This window comes from Moschus berezovskii, chromosome 3, assembly GCF_049115385.1.
Source record: "Moschus berezovskii isolate FMDL1 chromosome 3, NW_MosBer_1.0, whole genome shotgun sequence".
NCBI lineage: Eukaryota > Metazoa > Chordata > Mammalia > Artiodactyla > Moschidae > Moschus > Moschus berezovskii.
The window spans coordinates 55,231,066-55,240,288 of NC_142462.1; positions in this window are offsets into that span (position 1 = coordinate 55,231,066).

Sequence of the window (9,223 nt, forward strand, 5' to 3'; positions counted from 1 at the left end):
GTACTGTTGTTCAGTTGCTCGGTGGTGTGCGACTAATTGCATCCCCATTTCTGCAGCATGCCAGGCTTCCTATCTCCCGGAGTTTGCTCAAACTCATGTCCATTGAGTCGGTGATGCCATACTATCGTTTCATCCTCTGTCATCTCCTTCTCCTCCTGCCTTCAATCTTTCCCAGAATCAGTGTTTTTTCCAATGAGTCAGCTCTTTGCATCAGGTGGCCAAAATATTGGAGCTTTCAGCATCAGTCCTTGAGTGAATATTCAGGGTTAATTTCCTTTAGGATTGACTGGTTTGATCTCCTTGAAAACCAAGGGACTCTCAAGAGTCTTCTCCAGGACCACAATTTAGAATTCTTTGGCACTCAGCCCTCTTTATGGTCCAACTCTCCCATCAGTACATGACTACTGGAAAAACCATAGCTTTGCCTATACAGACCTTTGTCGGCAAGTAGTCCCTTGTAGTCCCCCTAACCTGCTGATCCCTTCACCACTGACTGCTGATTGATTCCATGTCATTACCCTAACATGACGTGGAGAAGCATTAGGTGTACAGATCTTAGGTACAGCTAGTTGGAACCACAGCAGGGACTTATATAGTGGGTTTTGTTTTTTCTCCTAAGTTGGTCACTTTCCACGCATCGGTGTCCACCCTTTGAAGCATGGCCCTGGCAGGGGTGGACTTTGTATTTACTGGCATTTTCAGGGAATGTTGCTCTAAAAACACACATTCTAGCCTCCCAGATTCCTTTTTTGGGTTGCTCTTTCTAAATCTGTCTGTATGGAAACTGAGGGCTATAAAAAGTTCCCAAGGAAATTTTAATCATGACTCACACACATACAAAGCTGGTTACAATATAAACGTGGCTTGGCTTCCTATGAACCTTGTGAGGTCCTCCTTTCTCATTGCAAATGGCACTCTTTCCCTCTTTTTGGGTGGCTTTGTGCCTTTCCCTTGTAAATATGTACCACACGATGTTGTCCATGCATGTGTCGATTTCCCTCTTGTTTTGCTCAAACTTCCATGTTTTGTCTCTTGGAATTAGTGCAGCCATGAAGGTTGGGGTACACGTGTCCTTTTCATGGACAGCTTCATCTGGCGACAGGGCCAAAGATGGGGGGGCCTGATCTTAGGCTGTCGGGGTCTTGAGTTTTTTCAAGCACTGCTCTGCTGTTCTTTACAGTGGGTGTTAACCAACTGACATTCCCAGGGGATGCCGCAGAGCATTCCCTTTTCCCAGGCCCTCTATGGGGTTCCTGGTTTGCCCACATGTTAATATGGCTTATCCTTTGGGCTCGACGGTGATAATGAGTTGTTGGGTGGTGTTTCCAATTTTTATTTTGTTTTGTAAAATTGACATTGTGGTGGTCCTTCTATGTGGATCGAGAGGGCCTCAACCTTTCATATATGTGGATCCCTTCTCCCCAAAACGGTCTCCCCTCCAGGCTGCCATATGATGTCACACAGAGTTCAGTGTGCTCCACAGTAGGACCATGTTGGTCATTTATTTTGAACAGAGACAGTATACAGTCCTACAAGACCTTCTAGAACTAACACCCAAAAAGATGTCCTTTTCATTATAGGGGACTGGAATGCAAAAGTAGGAAGTCAAGAAACTTCCTGGAGTAACAGCCAAATTTGGCCTTGGAGCACAGAATTAAGCAGGGCAAAGGCTGAGAGTTTTGCCAAGAGAATGCACTGGTCATAGCAAACAGCCTCTTCCAACAACACAAGAAAAGACTCTACATATGGACATCACCAGATGATCAACACCGAAATCAGATGGGTTATATTCTTTGCAGCCAAAGATCGAGAAGCTCTATACAGTCAGCAAAAACAAGACCAGGAGCTGAAGACTGTGGTTGAGATCATGAACTCCTTATTGCCAAATTCAGACTTAAACTGAAGAAAGTAGGGAAAACCACTTGACCATTCAGGTATGACCTAAATCAAATATCTTATGATTATACAGTGGAAGTGAGAAACAGATTCAAGGGATTAGATCTGATAGACAGAGTGCCTGATGAACTCTGGACGGAGGTTCATGACATTGTACAGGAGACAGCGACCAAGACCATCCCCAAAGAAGAGAAATGAAAAAAGGCAAAATGGCTGTCTGAGGAGGCCTTACAAATAGTTCTGAAAAGAAGAGAAACCAAAAGCAAAGGAGAAAAGGAAAGATATACCCATCTGAATGCAGAGTTCCAAAGAATAGCAAGGAGAGATAAGAAAGCCTTCCTCAGTGATAAATGCAAAGAAATAGAGGAAAACAATAGAATGGGAAAGTCTAGAGATCTTTTCAAGAAAATTAGAGATGCCAAGGGAACATTTCATGCAAAGATGGGCACAATAAAGGACAGAAATGGTATGGACCTAACAGAAGCAGAAGATATTAAGAACAGGTGGCAATAATACACAGAAGAACTGTACAAAAAAGATCTTCATGACCCAGATAATCACGATGGTGTGATCACCAACCTAGAGCCAGACATCCTGGAATGCGAAGTCAAGTGGGCCTTAGGAAGCATCACTATGAACAAAGCTAGTGAAGGTGGTGGAATTCCAGTTGAGCTAGTTCAAATCCTAAAAGATGATGCTGTGAAAGTGCTGCCCTCAATATGCCAGCAAATTTGGAAAACTCAGCAGTGGCCACAGGACTGGAAAAGGTCAGTTTTCATTCCAATCCCAAAGAAAGGCAATGCCAAAGAATGCTCAAACTACCACACAATTGCAGTCATCTCACATGCTAGTAAAGTCATGCTCAAAATTCTCCAAGCCAGGCTTCAACAGTATGTGAACCGAGAACTTCCAGATGTTTAAGCTGGATTTAGAAAAGGCAGAGGAACCAGAGATCAAATTGCCAACATCAGTTGTATCACAGAAAAAGCAAGAGAGTTTCAGAGAAATATCTACTTCTGCTTCATTGACTATGCCAAAACCTTTGACTGTGTGGATCACAACAAACTGTGGAAAATTCTGAAAGAGATGGGAATACCAGACCACCTGACCTGCCTCTTGAGAAACCTATGTGAAGGTCAGGAAGCAACAGTTAGAACTGGACATGGAACAACAGGCTTTGGAACAACAACCTAATTTCCTAGTTCCAAATCAGGAAAGGAGTACGTCAAGGCTGTATATTGTCACCCTACTTATTTAACTTATATGCAGAGTACATCATGAGAAACTCTGGGCTGGATTAAGCACAAGCTGGAATCAAGATTGCCGGGAGAAATATCAATAACCTCAGATATGCAGATGACACCACCCTTATGGCAGAAAGTGAAGAGGAACTCAAAAGCCTCTTGATGAAAGTGAAAGAGGAGAGTGAAAAAGTTGGCTTGAAGCTCAACATTCAGAAAACTAAGGTCATGGCATCTGGTCCCACCACTTCATGGCAAATAGTTGGGAAAACAGTGACCGACTTTATTTTGGGGTGCTCCAAAATCACTGTAGATGGTGACTGCAGCCTTGAAATTAAAAGACGCTTGCTCCTTGGAAGAAAAGTTATGATCAACCTAGACAGCATATTAAAATGCAGAGACATTACTTTGCCAACAAAGGTCTGTTTAGTCAAAGCTATGGTTTTATCAGTAGTCATGTATGGATGTGAGAGTTGGACTATAAAGAAAGCTGAGTGCCGAAGAATTGATGCTTTCGAACTGTGGTGTTGGAGAAGACTCTTGAAAGTCCCTTGGACTGCAAAGAGATCCAACCAGTCCATCCTAAAGGAAATCAGTCCTGAATATTCATTGGGAGGACTGATATTGAAGCTGAAACTCCATTACTTTGGCTACCTGATGTGAGTTCAGTTCAGTTCAGTTCAGTCGCTCAGTCGTGTCCGACTCTCCGCGACCCCATGAATCACAGCACGCCAGGCCTCCCTGTCCATCACCAACTCCCGGAGTACACTCAAACTCATGTCCACAGAGTCGGTGATGCCATCCAGCCATCTCATTCTCTGTCGTCCCCTTCTCCTCCCGCCCCCAACCTTTCCCAGCATCAGAGTCTTTTCCAGTGAGTCAACTCGTCTCATGAGGTGGCCAAAGTATTGCAGTTTCAGCTTTAGCATCAGTCCCTCCAGTGAACATCCAGGATTGATCTCCTTTAGAATGGACTGGTTGGATCTCCTTGCAGTATAAGGGACTCTCAAGAGTCTTCTCCAACACCACAGTTCAAAAGCATCGATTCTTCGGCGATCAGCTTTCTTCACAGTCCAACTTTCACATCCATACATGACCACGGGAAAAACCATAGCCTTGACTAGACGGACCTTGGTCGGCAAAGTAATGTCTCTGCTTTTTAATATACTATCAAGGTTGGTCATAACTTTCCTTCCAAGGAGCAAGCGTCTTTTAATTTCATGGCTGCAATCAGCATCTGCAGTGATTTTGGAGCCCAAGAAAACAAAGTCTGACACTGTTTCCACTGTTTTTCCATCTATTTCCCATGAAGTGATGGGACCAGATGCCATGATCTTTGTTTTCTGAATGTTGAGCTTCAAGCCAACCTTTTCACTCTCCTCTTTCACTTTCATCAAGAGGCTTTTGAGTTCCTCTTCACTTTCTGCCATAAGGGTAGTGTCATCTGCATATCTGAGGTTATTGATATTTCTCCCAGCAATCTTGATTCCAGCTTGTGCTTCTTCCAGCCCAGCGTTCCTCATGATGTACTCTGCATATAAGTTAAATAAGCAAGGTGACAATATACAACCTTGACGTACACCTTTTCCTATTTGGAACCAGTCTGTTGTTCCATGACCGGTTCTAACTGTTGCTTCCTGACCTGCATACAGGTTTCTCAAGAGGCAGGTCAGGTGGTCTGGGATTCCCATCTCTTTCAGAATGTTCCACAGTTTATTGTGATCCACACAGTCAAAGGCTTTGGCATAGTCAATGAAGCAGAAATAGATGTTTTTCTGAAACTCTCTTGCTTTCTCCATGATCCAGCGAATGTGAAGAGCTGACTAATTTGAAAAGACCCTGATGCTGGGAGGTGGGGAGGAAAAGGGGATGACAGGGAATGAGATGGTTGGATGACATCTCCAATTCAATGGACATGTGTTTGAATAAACTCCGGGAGTTGGTGATGGACAGGCAGGCCAGTTCACAGGTTTTCAAAGAGTAGGACACGACTGAGCAACTGAACTGAACTGATATGTACAGTCGATGCCAGCTCCCTAAGGATCCTGCCTCCACTCATGCCCCATTATTCTGCTGTGGCAACCATAAGTTCATTATAGTGAATGAACTTACGTTTGTGTATGTGTACAAGTCTAGTTCCCCCAAAGCACAGTGGTCCCTGTGGCTGGAAGAGCTCTGAAAAGTCATGGAGCCTCCATGTGTCCTGGGGCAGGGTTGCCACCTCCAGCCTCCTTCCTAAAGATTTGCCACAGAATGGGATGAGAGCAGCCTCAGCTGCGCAAAATTGTGTGTGTGTGTGTGAGTCTGTCTCAGTTTTGTAAATATGTTCACGTGTATGATTTCTTTTTGGATGCCACATATACGGCCTATCATCAGATATCTTGTTTTTTTCCATCTGTTTTTGTTCCCTTAGTATGTCAGTCTCTGGGTCCATCCACGTGGCTGCAAACGGCATATTTTCATTTTTTTAATGGCTGAGTAGCATACCTTCATATTCGTGTCCTCCATGTTCCTGGTCCATTCTCTTTCGATGGACATTGTGATTTTTTCCATGTTGTGGCTATTGTAAGGGCTGCAGTGAGCTTTGTAGTCCTTGTGTCTTTCTCAAGTAGTCATCTTTCCATCAATAAACCTCCTTATATATCAAAATAATTGGGGGATTGCTGGATCAGAAGCTCTCTTTGTCTTTAGGATTGGAAGGACCCTCTATGCTGTTCCCACTGTGGCTGTTACCTGTTTACTGCAGAGGCACAGGCGGTTTCCCTTTCTTCCAGGTCCTCTCTTGCCTTCATTGTTTGCAGCCATTTTGATGATGGCCAGTGTGTGGTCTTTGAGGTGATACCTCTTTGATTTGCAGTTTTCTAGGGATGAGCCATGGGGAGGAGTATTTTATCTGATGGAGTTCTTTTCTTCTCTCCCCATGTACGAGGTTTGTGAAATTTACCCTTTGAGAATGGCTTCTGGAAAGCCTGCCCTGCTTCAAATTGTTATTTAATGACCCTCCTCAGGCCAGTCCTTGAGTGCTAGAGTCAATTTCAGCCCCACAGAATTTGTGAGTTTGAAGTTTCCGGAGGCGTGGGTTTTGAAGTTGTTACCAGAAAGGGCCACGAGGTGGCAGCACCGAGTCATTCCCATGTGCGCTCAAGGGGCGCCTGGGCCTCCGTGGAAGTCGGCTTCTCCCAGTTACCCTTCACCGCCCCCCGCCCCGGCCCCGCTGCCCTTCCCACCAGTCCCAAACCCTGGAATTTTGCCCGGCTGAGGCTGCTGTCATCCCAGTCTGTGGCGAATCTTTAGGAAGGAGGCTGGAGGTGGCAACCCTGCCCCGGGAGAGGTGGAGACCCCATGGCTTTTCAGGGCTCTTCCGGCCACAGGGACCACTGTCCCTTGGGTGCCCTGGACTTGTTGTAGCTCTGGAGGGCGGACCCCATTTGGAGACTGTGGTTCTGTTTCAGGAGACAAACACGACAGGCCCAGTGAGGGCTCAGTTTCTGGCATAAGCTTCTCAGCTCCCTCAGCCCAATACCGTGCAGCCCTGAGTCCCAAGGCTGCTAGGGGTGCAGGCATGGGACCCCAGCCCAGGTCAGTGAGCCTCAGCAGAATACAGTAGGCTTTCCATGTATGTGCCAAATCAATGTTTCTTTTGTACGGCTTAGGGTAGATGCTCCATGATGTATGTGGTCATGGGAACAGCAACTTCAGGTCCACAGAGATGTATATGTAGTCTTTTCAGGCATTTTGCCCATCTGTCTGGGTTGTACAGGAGGATGAGTAGGGTTCCCCGTCCTTATCTGTAGGTCCTTGTGGAGGCCTGTTTTTACATCCGTATGTCTGTGTGTCTGTGATGATCCAAACTCCTGATGATTCCCCTCTGAGGTTTCTCCAGTCAGACCAAGTGGGTTTTCAGTGTGTGGGTCGGTGTCTCTTTTCTCAGTGAGCCGATGTGATTGAATTTTGAGCTTCCTCCTGGAAGTGATGCCGTATGATATTGGTCTTCCTCTGTCTGACTGGCTTGGCTTCCTGGGGTCCTCGCTAGGTCCTTCTGTGTTGCCGCCAGTGGCATCCTTTCCTCCTTTTCGGATGGCTTGTGCCTTTCCCTTGTGTGTATGTATCACATCATGTTGTCCAGGCCTGTGTCGATTTCCCTGTTGGTTGCTTCTGTGGCTTGGCTCTTGGAAGCAGTGCTGCCATGAAGGTTGGGGTGCACGTGTTTTTTCAAATGTATTTTCCTCGGTAATGGGCTCAAGGATGTGTGCTCTGGATCTTAGGCCATGGCTGTCTTGAGGTTTCTCAGGCGCCTCTCTGCTTTTCTTTAGAGAGGTTGTTAACTAACTGACATTTCTGGTGGAGGCAGAAGGGGCTTCCCTTTTCCTAGGCCCTCTGCGTGGTTCCTGGTTTGCCCACTTGGTGATGGTGTCCATCCTGTTGGCTGGGAGGTGATACCGAGTTGTTGGGTGTTGTTTCCAATTTTTATTTTGTATTGGAGAATAGCCAGTTGACATTGTGGCGGCAGATCCAGGTGGACTGCAGAGGGACTTGGCTGTCCATATATATGCATCCCTTTTCCCAAAACTTCCCTTCCATCCAGGCTGCCTCATGACATTGAGCAGGGTTCTCTGTGCTTCACAGTAAGACCTTGTTGATCATTTATTTTAAACAGAGCTGTGTCTACACGTCAATGCCAACTCCCCATGGAGCCTGCCTGCCCCACCTCCCCCATCCCTTCCAGTTTATTCCCCTGTGGCCACCTTAAGTTCATTCTGGATATCTGTGAGTCTGTCTTGGTTTTGTAAATATGTTCATCTGTATGATTTCTTTTTGGATGCCACATATAAGGGATGCCATAGAATATATTGATTTTCTCCTTTTCTTAATTCCCTCAGTATGTCAGTCTCTGGGTCCATCCACGTGGCTGCAAATGGCATATTTTCATCCTTTTTATTTATTTATTTTTTTTTGATTATTTATTTATTTGCATTACAATAGTTTAATATGAACAATCAGAGCTAATGAACAGTATAACAATATTTTACAACTGAAATAATTAAAATAAACTATAAAATTACTACATAAAACAGGTCTGATCTAGCTAATTTACTTTCTATAATCTCTTCAGTGCTGCAAAACCATTTCTTTCTTTTTTTTTTTTTCATGTTTTAATAAACACTTCGACTTTTTGTATTGCTTTCTTTTTCATCACAATAATAGAAATATAACACCATATATCACTGTAAAACACATTTCCACATAAATGCTGATAAGCACAAAATATTTTTCATCATTTACATTTTACCTGTAATAATATATGGCAGGATTAAAGCTGCATCCATCATGTGTCTAACTAACCTTGCTGTAATGAATTTTTAAATGTAATGGTTTCTGTCGCAAAGTAAAATCGTACATAATGTCTAGTGACACAGTACGATGGTGGATGGGTGGTTTTGGAAAATGGAAATGCAACTTCATTTTTAATTAGATTAATAAACTTCACCACCTCCACCTCCAGCCAGCTTCCCAACCCTCCCTCCCACCACCATTATTTATTTATTTATTTATTTTAATTGAGGCTTTTAATTAATGTTTGACAGAGCTGATTCAGGTTGAATAGACTAAATTTCTTTAAACAAACTTACTTATACTCCAGAGTCCTTTAAAAACTTAATAGCATTTATACATTGAAGGTATTTGATTTTCTTGTAACTAGCACTTCAAATGCAACAAGCATTTGAAGCAACAAGCATTTGACCCAACAAGTAAAACTTTCTACAGTTCATAACTTTTATAAATAAAATAAATTAAATGTACAGTGAATAAGTTCTCTGAAATATTTCAATATTCCTGCAGGTTCAGTAACATCATAAAATACATATCAACTAAAATTCACAAATCTAAAAACCTGTTAGGCATTTTTAGGCGTTTTAAGTTGGAAATGAAGACCAATGTTACATCGTAATATGCCAATTACAAATAGTACTTCAAATAGCAAATACTACAGTTTGTCCCAAACTTTAAAAACTATTCATGAACTCAACACTGAACTATTGATGGCTATGAGAATTGTTTCCTAGCCTTTTTGAAAATTTCAACCC